The sequence below is a fragment of the Myotis myotis genome, unplaced genomic scaffold (genome assembly GCF_014108235.1).
Source record: "Myotis myotis isolate mMyoMyo1 unplaced genomic scaffold, mMyoMyo1.p scaffold_m19_p_6, whole genome shotgun sequence".
Taxonomy (NCBI): domain Eukaryota; kingdom Metazoa; phylum Chordata; class Mammalia; order Chiroptera; family Vespertilionidae; genus Myotis; species Myotis myotis.
In genome coordinates this window covers 27083223-27098914 of record NW_023416368.1, presented here as the reverse complement: position 1 = coordinate 27098914, position 15692 = coordinate 27083223, and the positions used below count along the sequence as shown (strand labels likewise).

At 44.1% G+C, this 15692-nt stretch overlaps 1 protein-coding gene and 1 pseudogene across 5 annotated transcripts in view; one reads left to right on the top strand and one right to left on the bottom strand.

The window, feature by feature from the left end:
- Positions 1 to 15692, bottom strand: part of FGF1 (fibroblast growth factor 1) — a 90737-nt gene that overhangs the window by 35971 nt on the left and 39074 nt on the right. The window contains exon 1 of one of the 5 annotated variants that reach the window (XM_036314359.1): positions 8239 to 8261. The exons of 3 other annotated variants lie outside the window; for them this stretch is intronic. The gene's annotated coding sequence lies outside the window, so the exon portion shown is untranslated. Of the gene's footprint in view, positions 1 to 2202; positions 2313 to 8238; positions 8262 to 15692 lie in introns of those variants that run through there. One more of the 5 variants, XM_036314358.1, reaches the window with a different exon arrangement.
- Positions 12860 to 13452, top strand: LOC118657885 (annotated as a pseudogene).

Genomic DNA, 15692 nt, shown 5'->3' with positions numbered 1-15692 from the left:
TTTTCAGCAGTGTGACTATGATGAGCTTCCCTGAGTCTATGTCGGACCCACCGTATCTAGGATAGTTCTCATCATTTCCCCATCCTCTACCTCAGACCCAAATTGTATCTTGTGTAACATTTATGATTCCACTTATGTGTTTGTTTACTTGTTACTGTTTGTCTCGCTCCACAACACTACACACACACACACACACACACACACACACAGATCTGTAAGCCTCACGAGGACCCAAATCAGGTTTGTTTTGCTCACATTATATGTCACCACCTAGATCTGTAGCCCGACACATAGTAATTGCTCGATAAATAATTGGGAACAAATGAATTTAAAAAGTCTGTTCTCAAAAAGCTGTTGGGTTTTTAAAAAGTAATTTACCAAAAATTAATCCCTATGGAAAAGGGAAAAAATTAAGGTTAGTTTCCCTTTTCTGCAGATCCTTTTCGGTTTGGTGAATAGTGTTTGTCTGAGAATTGTGTTTACAGAGGAGGGGGTCGGAATCACTGGTTATCCATATAGTGGGGAGAAGGAATAGTGTGAGGCCTGCCACTTTCCCCCCCTTTTTATCCATCCTTTCTTTCTTCCTATATTTACTAAATGTTACTCAAGTATATGCCAGGCATAGTAAAATAGGGGTAATAGTATACCTACCTCATGGATTGCTGTGAGGATCAAATGAAATCATTGTATTTAACAGTTCTTGGCAAAGTACCTGACATATTAAGAACATGGAAAATGCTAGCCATTAACATTATCATCAGAAATATTGATGGAGCAACTCTTATGCACCTTCTGTTTCAGACTCTCCAGAATAAGGAGAAAAGATAATGTCTAAATCACCAGGGGCTTGTGGTGTTTTATGTCATCAGCTTTCTTTCCGTAATATCTGTTTTCAGAGCAGAGGGTGATATGGCGGCCTCTTCATTTTACAGGTCGGGAGGGTCAGCTAGCCAAGGACAAGAGTGAGGAGAGTTTCGAATAAAGACACAATGCCTACTACTGATATTTTTCCTTTTTCCTCAGGCTCATTGTTTGACTTGGCCCAGCACTGTTACTGAGCCTGTCTTTTTTTTTTTTTTTTTTTTTAAATTTGATATTTGTTCGTCATGGGTTGTTTTTTTTTTTTCCGCATGAAATTTGACTTTTTAAAAATATTGCATTGAAATACCATTTCTGAGTAAATTTTGCACCTGAAGCAAGTACCTCCCTCATCTCACCCTAGTCCCAGCCCTTTTAACAAGTCTAAGTGTCTCTAACCTCTCAATATTGAGCCCTTCGACTCTAGTGGAGTTAGCAAATTTAGGTACTTATTATCCACCCTGTGCAGTTCACCATCAGCTCCTGTCTGAACTTCTGAAACGGCCCCCTCTTTTGTTCTTGGCTCCTCTGATCATTTCTATACATAAAGCCAGAGGGATTTTTAAGAAGCCTACATCAGATTGGCCACTCCCTCTTTCTAAACCTGCTGTGCCTTTCCATTTTCATGAACCCTTACCATGGCCTACAAGACACCGTTTGGTCTGGCCTTACCTCCTGCCACTCCCTCCCTTTGCCCACTGCATACCAGCCACTGCTGTCTTCCCTGGGATCCTTGACCCAGTGTGGTCTTCTCCACACGCTGCCTTCATACAAATTGCTCGCCTTCCAGCAATGCCTTTCCCCAACACGGTCCACTGCCTTGGCTCCTACTCGCCTTTCAGATAGCAGCTGACGCACCACCTCCTCAGGTCTCCCCTCACCTCCTGACCTGAGTTCTGTCCCCCCTCTGCCTTCATTATTCTGTTTTGTTCCTTCCTGTTCTCTTCCTTTCCAACACATCCCATCATTTGTAATTCATTAAATATCCACCCATGTATTTACTTGTTTGATGTCTATCTCCCTCACTAGACTGTCAGTTCCCGGAGGGCCATGTTTAGTCATCACCTTCTCCTCTGTCCCTAAGCGATGCCTGGTACAGAGGAGTTGCTCACCTATCTGTTGAATGAATGAGGGAGGGAAGGGAATGAGTGAATAGATCCGTCTTCAGCCTGTAAAGTCATGACCTAAGGATGCTGCCACACACTAAGAGACTTACTTCCACGCCCCATTCTGCTCTCTGTCGCAATGAACTTTGCTCTTCTAAAGCAAGTGTTTTTCCACTAGATTATTTTTATAGAAAAAAAAGTGAGGCAAATATAGAGATAATTATTGATTCTCACTCACGAAGTTCCTGCTCCCTATCACCAACATCCTCCTGAAAGCCTGCTGCTGGATTCCTGGGGACCGCAGGAAATAAGTCCACTGAGCACTTGAAACGCCGTTACGAAAATAGACCAGACTTGACCTTCCTCCTGTGGAAGGGCCTCTTCCTCAGGGAAAACCTTGCAAAGAAATTTTATCTGCTCTTAGGTGCTTCCTTCTGCAGTCATCCTCCCAGCAGCATTATCTGCACATGCTCTGAATCCTGTTCTGAGATTGTCCCCCCACAGCCTAGGTCACCGCCTGAGCAAATTGCTCATACACACACACACACACACACACACACACACACACACACACACACACATTATATATATATATATTCTGATCATTTATAACCTGACTTTACTCAATACATTAGGATTTTTCCTTATTAATAAACATAAATCTATACCTCCATTTGTAATGGCTGCATAGGGTTACACTATGTGGACATGCAAAACTATGTTCATTAATCCCCTTTCATTGAGCATCTAGGCGGGGGACTGTGTGTCAGTATTATAGACATGGGTCTGGGTTGGGCTGGCACCTGCAGCCTCAACACGCCTCCTGGGGGATTCTGATGTACACCAGAGTGTGAGAGTCCTGGTCTGGGGTAGCCTTTTTCCCCCCCATCAAGATAGAGGAAAGGAATTCAGCCTGGAAGGGAAGGGCCAGCTTGATTATTTTCGTCCCTTAAGCAGAGTCATGGAAATATCTCCAAATCTACTCTCCTTGTTTTCTTTAAAAGCAGGAGCCCAGGGGACACTGCCCATTTTGATATGTTTATTTTTTTCTCTTTCTTTCCATTACTCATATTTTCTTTACTGAATTATTGTTTGTCCCTGCTCAGGGGAGAGAAGAGAAAACAGGTGAGGCGACATGGGTGCAGGCTCCAGGTGCTCCTCGCCCTGCTCCGCCATGTGAGGCAGGGGCAGGAGGGCTTCCTGTCTCTGCAGCGAGAGGCCCGGCCTCTGGCAGGCACTCCAACGCGTCTTGACTTAATTTGGGTGGGTGGCTCCAAGGCTCTGGTTTGCTGGTTATGGTGGCACCTGATGGGAAGGCCCAAATCTCTCTACACTGAGCTAGAAACCAGTTTGGGAGAATCAATGGGCATCTAATCACAATATACAAGCCCATGATAAGATGAAATCAGGCCTCCAGGGTGAGGAAGGTCACATGGCTCAGAATTTCAATGAGGTTCTGTTATGTTTGTGTTTCTCTTTGCCTCTTATTTTATTGGTAAAGTTGTTCCCAGATTTTCAAAGATCTGATTACTCCTTCATTCACTTGACACATATTTAATGAGACCTACTATGTGCCAGGCATGAGGAATATAGTGGGGAACAGGACAGACTGGATGAGGCCCTCTTGAAGTTCACATGCCAGTGGGGAAGACCCACCATAAAGGGATTCCCAGTGAACTGAATGTCACTGTGGTAAAGTCCAGGGCATCATGGGAGCCAGATAATAGGTGACCTATAAAGCCTGGGAGATGGGAAGACTTCCTGGAGGAAAGGACATTTATATTCCTACTGAAGAGGGAACAGTTATCAGGAAGAGCATGTGCATAGGTCCTGAGCCTAGAAAGAACATGTTTCATTTGGGGAGCTGAAAATGATCCACCAGGGATGAGAGGAGAGGGCTGTGGTTGGAGACGTGGGCAGGGACCTATGCAGAGCCCTATAGGTCCTTATCTACAGGACAGTGGAAAACCACTGAACAATGCAGGCTGGGGTGAGACCTGGTCAGAAATGCATTTTTAAAAAGTCACTCTGGCTGCTGCATGGGCAAGTATTGGAGAAGTGAAAGCAGGGAAACTAGATGCAATGATGCAATGGTCCAAGTAAGAGGCAGCAGAACCTTAGATAAGACAGTAGATGTGGGTGTGGGCCAAATGTGCTAGCCATTCTGCACAGCCTCCGCCATGGTATCTGGGGTAGACAGGCCCAGTGGCCTTCTCTCAGAGATACAGCAGCGTTCAGCCAGTGCACAGTCCCAGGAGAAGAGCTAAACTGGGATTTAAAAACCCGCCACCAAATATGCCGGGAAATAGAATTTCCAGGTGAGATAGTGCTGCTTTGGGAGTGTGGGCTTCTTCATCTTCAATAGCAGGTTTGGAAGTGAAGCACCAGCATCTTAACAGATGACAAATAGTGCTGTGGAGCTGGAGTTCCTCTCTGCCTGACCTGCCGGGCTAGGCAGTAAGGACTCTTGTCCCTGCTCTTCTCCAGCCTGTCCTGACTCACCAGATGACTGGACAAGTCGTCTGTCCCTCGGCTGCATGTGTCTGACCTTAAGAACTGAAGTTCCGAGTCATGCTACCTATAAGACGGTGTCATCTCTGGGAGGTTTGAGGGCAGGTCAGACACTCAGAGGAAGGGGGGGGGGGTGGAGAGCAGGCTCTCAGTGTGCCTCCTGGCCTTATGATTCGGTGGGGCTTGGTGACACCAGAAGAGATGGCTGGGGTCCTCTTCAAGGCACTTCATTCATTCACTCAACAAATGGTTACTAAGAGTCTATGTTCCTGGCCCCATTCTCAGATGGTGAATAAAGTCCGCAGTCTTCCCGCCGTGGAGCTTATATCCCAGCCATTTCCTGAGGCACGGCCAGTGGCCCACCCTGCCTCCAAGCTCTCCTGGTCTTAGTATTGAGTAAGAAGGCCCAAGAGTTCCCTGGCATTGAATCCACCTGGCCTCTAACAGAACTGAACTTCCGGTTTGCAAATGTGCCAGGTTCACTCTCACCTCCAGGCTTTTGGACTTGCTTTTCCCTTGGCCTGGACCTCCCTCGGCCAACATTGCCACCTGCCCTACCAGCCCCCAGGATATTCCTACTTCTTCAGACTTCACCTCAGATTTTCTCAGACATAATTTCCTGTCCATCGGCCCCAGGTCCGGCCCAGCACCCCAGCCAAGTTCCCCTAGCCCCTCTGTATTTCACTGGAGCTATTACTGGACTATTTCTCCCCCTTGACTTTGCTCCATTAGGGCAGAGTCCTTGTCCATTTTTTTCCTCCAGTGTCCTGCACAGGCTTGGAACATAATATGTGCTTAATAAATATTTGTTGAAAAAAGGCAGGGTGGGCAGGGGGAGTGCTGATCTGTGCTATGCTGTGCAGCTTATTAGTTTTGCTGGAAAGACACGCTCTACAGTTAGAAGGCCCTTCAGGAACCAAAGCCTGGGAAGCCATACTAATTTGCCAATTGCCATACTGAACCCAAGCATGTGTATCTTTTTTTAAAAGATCCTTAAATTAATTTTTAGGGAGGGAGAGAGAGAGAGAGGGAGAGAGAGAGAGAGAGAGAAACAACATTGATTGGCTTCCTCCTGCACACCCCCTAATGAGGATCGAGCCTATGACCCAGGCATGTGCCCTGACCGGGAATTGAACTGGCAATCTTTTGGTGCATGGGCCGACGCCCAACCAACTGAGCCACACTGGCCAGGGAGAGATATTAACTTTTATAATAGACACTTATGTATTGTTTAACTGTTTACTTTGTAAGTAAAGATAAAATCTAAAGAAGAATGAAAAAACAAAGCAAAAAAGCAAGGGTAGAAAGGAGCTCTGAACTAGGGGTATGAGGTAGAGCATCTACTGTTACCCCTTGGCTTCCTGGATCACCACATGGATACACTTGGCAATGACATCACCTCAGTTCAGGACGAGGAACGGCCCGGTGAGAAAAGGGTTACGTGGAGACAGAGAAGGAAAGAGAGGAACCAGGTGCTTTGCTTTCCTCTTGGCTATAACTTATTAACTAAATTCAAGTTCGTTTTCCTTGTCCCCTTGGACTGAGGGTAAAGTCCGGCTGGAGGCCTGAGTATAGTTCTTTGGGGCCTTTTCAGGGTCAGAAAACTCACATGCAAGCAACTTTGTTTACATCAGCAAATCCAGCTGCATTGTGCAAGCACTTGACCGGCCCCTGACTCCCAACACAAAACAGATGTCTGGGCAGCACAGGGAAAGCACGCGGGACTCCTGAACTGGTAGGACTTGGTTTTGATGAGCTGGGAAAATGGCAGGAGATGGCTGGCACTGGCTGTGACAAGAGTTGACAACAGCAGTGACCAAATAGACCTAGCTTTGTGCTGGCTTCAGTCACATGGGCTCCGAGAAGAGATGTTCATAGGGGACTGTAAAGGCCAGACTGCATTCTTTCTGGAGAAGGCCAAATCACTGTGTGTTGGACCATGGGGTTTTGAGCTGCCTTTTGACCGGGATGTGGAAAGAGTTGCGGTCCCCTAGGCCAGAGAAGGGGAAGTGGGATCAGAACCAAGATTCCACTTGGCGCTCAGTCCTAGAAACTGCTCTTCTACTTTTGTCTGCATAACTTGTTGAATGTCATCCACATGGTAGATTGTGGAATAAATCTCTCCCTAATAAGTAAATGATTGCTTGATTAGGTTATCATTATGTTAAACATTTTTTCAGGTAATGTTTACCAGCTAGAAATATTAATAAATAATGAAAAACCAAGTCCTCCTCAAAGAACCAGGCACATACCCTGTCTCCAGTGCACCCAGGGAGCGTCATGTCGCCTGCCCACTCATTTGAACAAAGTAACTTGCACTCCCTATCATGCTCTACTCTACTGATATTCATTTAGTAGATTTGCAAAATTGCATTCTGTGGTAAAATTCTCCCTTGAGGAAAGTGATGAAATTAAAACAACAATTATTTAAGATCTTCAAAACTGTGAATTTAAAAGATAATACCTATACATCTGCATTGGAAAAAGATTGCAGATTATAAACATGCACCCGAAAATGTGACAACAGCCATCATTGACTGGTAAAGTTACAAGGATTTTTATTTTCTTCTTTATATTTTTCCATATTTCCCTAGTTTATTTAACCAGTGGCATATATTATTTGTATAGTCAGAGACATTTTTATCTTAAAAATCCATTCAAAATTACAATAACTAAGATCTGGAAACAGCCCAAGTGTCCATCAGTACATGAGTGGATAAAAAAGTTGTGGTACATTTACACAATGGAATATTATGCAGCAGTAAAAAAGACATGGAGGGACCTTTGAGACTACATGGAGGGACCTGGAGAGTATTATGCTAAGTGAAATAAGCCAGTCAGAGAAAGACAAGTATCACAAGATCCCATTCATATGTGGAATCCAATGAACAAAATTAACTGACAAACAAAACAGATCCAGAGACATGGAAGCATGCAATAGACTGATGAATCTCAGTGGGAAAAGGGGGTGGGGCAGCAGGAAGAGATTAACCGAAGAACCTATATGCATATATGTATAACCCATAGACACAGACAATAATGCTGTGAAGGGTTGGGGGGGGTGGGGTGCGGGGAAGGGACATCTATAATACTTTCAACAACAAAGATAAATGTTAAATACTATATATACCTCTTGCTGCGGTCCAGGAGTCAATAGCCTGAGTTAATGCTAAAAATTTCTCACTTAAGGCTCCCTCTAGGAAAATAGGGCTTTTCTCCTTGGATAGAATTGGAAATTTCTCAGTAGGGAGCAATCGCTGACCTTAAGATTCAAAATGGTGCCCATGAGAGAGGTAATAGCTGGGGGTTAGGCTTCCAATCCCTCATCATGTACTTAGCATAGAAACAATAGTTTTCTCCCTCTCTAATGACCATTTTTTAAATCTGATCCTCATTTCTTGTCTTCTGTCATCAGACTCTTAGTTACAATACAGTAGGTCTCCATTTGCACCCCAGCTCTACAATTTGCTAAGATCTTGGCCAAGTCATTTCTAATCTTTGTGCCTCTGTCTGCTTGTCTGTAAACTAACAGGCTTATTATGAGGATTAACTGAAATAATGCATCTAAGCGCATGTGAGCACAGCCATAAAGGTTGCCTATTATCATTATCCCAAACATTTTTCCACTATTATGTGGAGAACATCTCTTCTGATTTAGGTGGGCCCTGTAATGTAAAGGCATATACTGAGAACAGTGGCCTTCCAGAAAGGCCTCAGGAACACTAGCATGAAAGGAAGGACTTAAAGCATTGTTCCTACTTACCTGCTGTCACACAGCTGGTTTCCCACAGAGGCCTCGAAGTCTTTGGTTGAGCAGCAAACCTCACTCACCAAGGAAACCCTGCGAGCTGGCTGCCTGCCTCAGCTGCTTGCCTCAGTCAGTCAGCGCTCTCTTTTAGCTGTTCCTTTTGGTTTCTCTGACTCAGAAGATCTTAGGTCATTCTGAGACAGCCTCCCCACATTCCCTACTTCTACCTGCTGTCCTGGGCATTTGTCATCCTTTGACTGCCCAGCATCTGAAGCCCCCCTTCCCTATTTGAGGGATACCCACCCCTGCAACACACACACACACACACACACACACACACACACACACGCGCGCGCGCGCGCGCGCGCGCGTCTAGTTCTGGCTGGATCATTCCTGCAGTGTGATGCTAGGCCACTATGCCTTCCCAGTGATTCTGTGGGCAACATAGGTTCTCTAAATTCTCTTTCTGCTTACATCAGTCAAAGTCAATTTTGGCTGTTTATAATTAAGAAACCTAGCCTAGTCAGTTCCTACTTGTCCTTCATACCTCCTTTGGCATAAATCTTTCAGCTGTTGATCCCCCAAACTTGCTGAGCTTCCCGTGTCATATCATTTATTACACTGGTTATAGCATTTTGTTATAATTGTCGGCTCATCCTGCCCTAGACTGTTTGCCCCCACAGCCATTTAGCTCACTGTAGTATATCCATCATGGAGCAGAGTTCCTAGCACATAGTAGGCCCTGTGCCAATATTAAGGTAATGAATGAGCCATTAAACCTTACTCTACAGGCGGGAACCAGAACAACCACAGTAGTTCCACTTGGAGAACCAGTTAACTCGCCAGCTTCTGGATAACCTGGCACCATTCCTAGTCTGATTCCAGGGAAACTAGATTTCCTTTAGCCTTTGGCAAGGAATAAGATATTCCAGCAGCATCCTGAGTGGGAGAGTGTGATGTTGGCCCCGTCTTGAAGTGGGTGAGTAATCCCCCAGGCAGCACTTAGCTTTAAATCCTGGCTTAGAACGTGGTCATCTCATGAAGCTCCCGGCTTAAAATGGAAAGTGGCATTACTCATGGCAAAGAGCAGACAATAAAAAAACATGTAGGTGGGGCCCGACACAATGGAGTGAGTATTCTCTAGCGGTGATGAGCATCTCTGACCTGAGTGCTCGAAGGACTGGCAGACAGCTCAGTCATGGTCGGGCTTTTGAACTACACCTCCGACTTAGTTCATCACCCAGCACCTCACTCTCTGGGGGTGTTGAGAGACATTGAGTTTCTCACCCTCCAGCAGGCATGATGTCCCTGAATCAACATCAGAGGTGGCATAAAACGATGGTTATAAACATAGACTTTGGCACCCAACAGATCTGGGTCTGAATCTCAGCTCTTCTACTTACGAGCTCCGTCACCCTGAGCAAGTTACTTAACCTCTCTGATCCTAAGTTTCTTATATGCAAAATGGATTAAATAGTAGTACCTACTATAAGGCCATGGGAAAAGTGAATCAGACAATCTGTGTAAAGCCCTTATCACAATTCCTGGCAAGTAACCAACACTTAGAAGGTGCTAAGTACTGGTATTTTGTTGTTGTTAATCCTTACCTGAGGATATTTTTCCATTGATCTTTTAGTGAGAGGGAAAGACAGAGAGAAATATCTATGAGAGAGAAACACATCGATTGGTTGCCTCCTGCACTCGCTCCAACCAGGGCCCGGGCCAGGGAGGAGCCTGCAACCAAGGTTCGTGCCCTTGTCTGGAATTGAACCCTGGACCCTTTGGTCTGCAGGCCAACGCTCTACCCATTGAGCCAAACCAGGTAGGGCCTAAGTGCTGGTATTGATAATGTTATTTTTACCATCCTCCTGCAACAGCCTCCATTACTTCTCTATCCTTTATGTTTATACAAATGCTCCTCAACTTCTGATGGGGTTACACCTCGATAAACCCATTGTAAGATGAAAATATCCTAAGTTGAAAATACACCTAATCTACGGAACATTCATAGCTCAGCCTAGCCTACCTTAAATGTGCTCAGGACACTTACATTGGCCTACAGTTGGGTAGAATCATTACACACAGTGAATACGCTGTGGAGTATCAGTGTTGACCCTCATGATCACATGGCTGACAGAGCTGTACTCACTGTTGCTACCCCATATCATGAGAAAGTATTGTACTGGATATCCCTGGGCCCAGAAAAGATCAAAATATAAAATTTGAAGTACAGTTTCTACTGAATGCATATCACTTTCACATCATCATAAAGTTGAAAAGTCATAAGTCAAACCATTGTAAGTCAGGGACCGTCTGTATTACTCTGTTAATCTCACTCAGCCTTCATACCCTTCCTTCTTCATCCTTTCCCTTTCACACCCTCTGAGCTGAGGTCACACCCCAGCCTTCTTCCAAAGTCACTACTCTCCATTTCTATCTTGTCTTTCTCTCACGTTCTAGGTGCCTGTCAGCTTGCGTACAAAGACCCCACTACCCAATATCTGACCTGTCATTGTCTCTTCCCCACTTCAGAATCCATGACCTGACACATGGTGAAGCAAAATGCACTAGAATAAATCAGTCTGATTTTAATGGACAGATGGGGCATAAGGACGTAAAATGATCAGGATTCAACATCAGTTTCCGGTGCCCCGGCATAAGGTACATGCGCTAACAGAAAGCGAAGTAGACCAAAGTGCAGCTGATCAAAATTGGGCATGGAGCAGCAGTGGTGCTGATTACACTGTAAGCATTTTTCTTAGGAAAGAATATACGACCAGCTTTTCTAATAATGAGTTCTTTAGTGAGTTCATAAATAAGATTCAGATATTTTTAAAAGTAATATACTCTTAGCCCCAAGCAGATTATGGACAATACTATATGGAGATACACAATGACGTACATGTGTCAAGGCTCCTAGCATTGCACTAGGTGGTTTCATGCCAATGACCCAGAGACTCAGCAATCAGCAGGTCCTCCAGGGTTAAGAAAACTTCCCACCTTTGATCACCAATTTCTAGGTTAACCTCAGACTATCATCTCAGGACATGTCCTAGTCACTCATTTATTCAAGACATTTAATGAATAGCCTTTCATGTGCTAGGCACAATTGTGGATATCATGGAAGATATCCTAAGGGCAGGATGCCAGTCCTGCCCTCCAGGAACTTACAGCCCAGCAGGGGAGGCAAATATACACTGGGTGAGGAGGTGTGATGAATGTTGCAAATAAGACGTCACATCTGAATGGGAGTTCCTAGGAGGCACGAAGCACTGAGGATGGAGATATAGGGGAGGAGCAGTTATTTGAGATGGTTCATATACATGATTCGGGTCTCAAAAGGCCAAGATTGGCAGGTACACTGGACAGGGGACACTACATGGGCAAGGAACAGAGTTGGGGAAATGCAAGGTGAGAAGAGGAAGCAGTACACTTTGAATTGAGGATGGCTTATATATGATGAGTTCATGGGAGAGGGAGGTAGGGCTGGAAAGATAATTTATAGCCCGGTCTTACAACACACTTCCTGCTCAACATCTCCACGTGGATGCCCAATAATTATCTTAAACTTAAGATGGCCCAGACAGAACTGTTGATTCCTTCTACTCAATTTCCCAGCTTTTCTTTCTCAAATATTTCAAAATTTAATAAATGCTCCTAGTGCCTCAATCCCCAAACGGAGAAGTCATTCTTTTTCTCTCCTTCTCACTCCATTCAATTCATCAGCAAGTCCTATTAGTTCTATCTCCAAAATATATCCTGTCTGACCTCCTCTATCATCTCCATGACTGCCACCATGTTCCAAACCACAATTATTTCTTATCTGCCTCCTTGTTTCAATTTTTTCCCCTCCTACAGCAGATTACTTAAGTCAGATCACACCCCCTTGCTGCTTAAAACCTTCTCGTGACTTCCTGTTGCTCTATCCGTAGGAAGACTGTGTCCTACAGGCTCATGATCAGGCTCCAGCCTCTCCATGGCCTCCTCCCACTCGTTTCCTCCCTTGTTCATTGTGCTGCACCTACATCATTGGCTTTCCTTCTCTTCCTTGAACTCACCAAGCATGGACCTGCCACAGCATTTTTGCATTTGCTGTTCCTTCTGCCTTAAACACTGTTCCCTCAGCTTGAAATGCTTCTCTTTTCTTAGACCTTTGTGTGTCCATCTCCTCAGGGTTCATATTTCAGCTCCAATGTCATCTCTGCAGAAGGATCTTTCCTGAAATTCTGATTAAGCTGCCCCTTCTCAGATTTTCTTTATCTCAGAAGTCAAAATTTTCCTTCGTAGCACTTGCTGGAAATGTTCTCCAGTATTTGTTTATTTTTCTATTTTATCACCACCATTTCCATTAACATGTAAGTTCTATAAGGCTTTGTCTTATTTACTACCATCTCTTTAGTCTTGAGCACAATCCTAGCCCAACAGAAACGCAATAGTTATTTATGGAATGCAGATGCCTGGGCCACATACCCAGAAATTCTGATTCATTTGTCTGGGTTGGGACAAGGCAGAAAAAAGAGGTAATTTATTTGAAAATTTTTTTTTTACCCTATATACATTTTTGCTTGTCCCCCCCCCCCGTATTCTGTTATTTATGCCAAATAACACCATCCAGAAAATCAGTCAGTTTAAAAATATGACAGTAAGCTTTACCATATCTATTGTGAGAACGAAGACCACTCTCAGCAATCCAACTGTCGACGTCCCAGAAAATGGGATGGGACACACAGTTATTGCAAAGGGCCTCAGAGGCACCCTGTGACGGAACTTCAGTCACATCAATGTAGAACCTAGTCTCCATGGAAAGAAAAAGAAGAGGCTCCGGGTTGACAAATGGTGGGGAAATAGGAAGGAACTGGCTACCGTTCACACTATCTGCAGTCATGTACAGAACAGGATCAAGGGTGTCACACTGGGCTTCCATTACAAGGTGAGGTCTGTGTACGCTCACTTCCCCATCATTGTCATAATCCCGGAGAATGTTTCTCTTGTTGAAATCAAAAATTTCTTGAGCAAAAAATATGTCCACAGGGTTTGGATGAGGTCAGGCATTGCTTGTTCAGTAACTCAAGCCCAAAAAGATGAGTTAATTCTTGAAGGAAACAATATTGAATAAATGCAGCTGCTTTGATTCAGCAAGCCACAACAGTTAACAACAAGGATATCAGAAAAGTTTTGGATGGCATTTCTATTCCTGAAAAAGGAACAGTTCAGCAGCCTGATGAATAAGGTCTAAGTTGTCTAGCTTTAGAATGAGCGAGATGCCAGATGATTCCTCATACTTATTTGTGATATTTTATTTTATTATTTTTTTAATTTAAATGTATTGGGGTGACATTGGTTAATAGGATCATATAGGTTTCAAGTGTACATTTCTATGATACATGATCTATATAGTGCCTCGTGTGCCCACCACCCAAAGCCAAATAATCTTCCATCACCATATATTTGGCCTCCTTTACAATTTACTACTCCTACCTCCTTCCCCCTGGTAACCACCATACTGTTGTCTGTGTCTATGAGTTTCAGTTTTATATCCCACAAATGAGTGAAATCATATGGTTCTTAGCTTTTTCTGACCGACTTATTTCACTTAGCCTAATATTCTCAAGGTCCATCCATGTTGTCTCAAAAGGCAGTATTTCATCTTTCTTATGGCTGGATAGTATTCTATAGTATATATGTACTACATCGTCTTTATCCAATCATCTATCAAAGGGCACGTTGGCTGTTCCCATGTCTTGGCCATTGTGAATAATGCTGCAATGAACATAGGGGTGCATATATCTTTGCAAATAAATATTTTTTAGTTTTTCAGGTAGAAAAGAAGAGGAGTTGCTGGGTCATATGGTAACTCTATTCTTAGTATTTTCAGGACCTGCCACGCTTTTTTCCATGGCCATATGCACATTTATTAAACCATGCTATAACTGGCACAATCCCCAGTTGGTTCTGATTTGCAGAGTTAAGAACCCCTGGCCTGGAGAATGGAAATCTCTCCAGCATGTTGCTACCCAAAGTGGGGTCCTTGGACCAGCAGCATAGACATCACCCAGGTACTTGTTATAAATGCAGAATCTCAGGCCCCACCCCAGGCCTACAGAACCAGAAGCTTCAGCGAGCAAGATGCCCCAGGTGATCCATATGCATATTATTAAATTTGAGACGCACTGAAATACAGAATTCCCGAAGAGTAAGTGCATTGAATTTGGCAGGCTGAGCTTGCTGTATCTGCAGGACACTGAGGTGGGTGTGCTCCTCAGACAGTTGGAAATGTGGTTCTGAAGCCACTTAGGAAGAGAACTCAAGAGGATATGAGTATCTTCACCAAAATGCTCATTGTGGTTGGAGCAGGGGCTTGGTGAGGTCATCAGTGGAGAGAAGAGGACAGAATTGGTGGGTGTGGGGACTCCCCATATGGCTGTGAGAGAAGGGGAGCTGAGTCAAAGAAGAAAAGAAAGAGACTGATAAAGAATGCTTATGGAAGTCAGAGCAGGAGACAGGGTCAAGAAAGGGGCGACCGAAAGTATCAGAATCTGCAGAAGAGTCAAGAAACATAAAGATCAAGAAATGATCATTGAGTTCTGCTCCCACAGATGGGTGGATGGGGAAGCCAGGAGAGGGGAGGAAATGCTTTAGTCAGTGATGAGGAATCGGAGGCAGCGAGTACACACCACCCTCCTGGGAAGGACTGTGGTCAGTCACACTAAGAGAAAATCATGTCTTGAGGAAGTAAGAATGGAGAGAACTGGAGAATGGAGAATTTTCTCAAATGAGAGACCTGAGGATGTTTGTCAATAAGAAGAAACCTACAGGAAAGGGACTGGATCAATTGAAGATCAAAAGATAGTTTAATTGTAAGACCAGGTCCTGGAGAGGGTGGGGAGAATCAGATTAGATTTTCATGCTTGTTAAGGTACAGACTGACCTAGGCAGGCACAAATAACATAACATCGGGCTGCCTTCAGGGAAGGAAACGATGACCAGGGGCGGCAGGGGCGGCTTTCCTTTTATTTAAGAAAAGCAAAAAAGAAGTAGCGAGAAACACCTGTGTGCACTCTACCCAGATGTAACAAATGTTAATGTTTTCTCAAATTTAGTTCAGATTTTTTATAGAAAAGAAATAGAACATTGGAGAGAAAGTTGAAGTTCCCTTTGTTTCTCTTTTTCATAATATTTATATCTCCTCCTCCAAGGCAACTACTATTATGGTGTGTGTGTGTGTGTGTGTGTGTGTGTGTGTGTGTGTGTGTGTGGCCAAGACACACAAGCAGTGTGCTCTGTATGTATAGTTCCACAATTTGCTTTTATTCACGCAACATTATATCTGAGGCTATCCATTTTGATGTATTATCTGTAATATTTGTTGTATAAGTAAATTATGTAAGTTCTGACCATTCCAATTGCCTACATTGTATTTGCCTGCATTCTCTAGGGATGGACACTTATGCTGCCTTTAGCTTTTCACT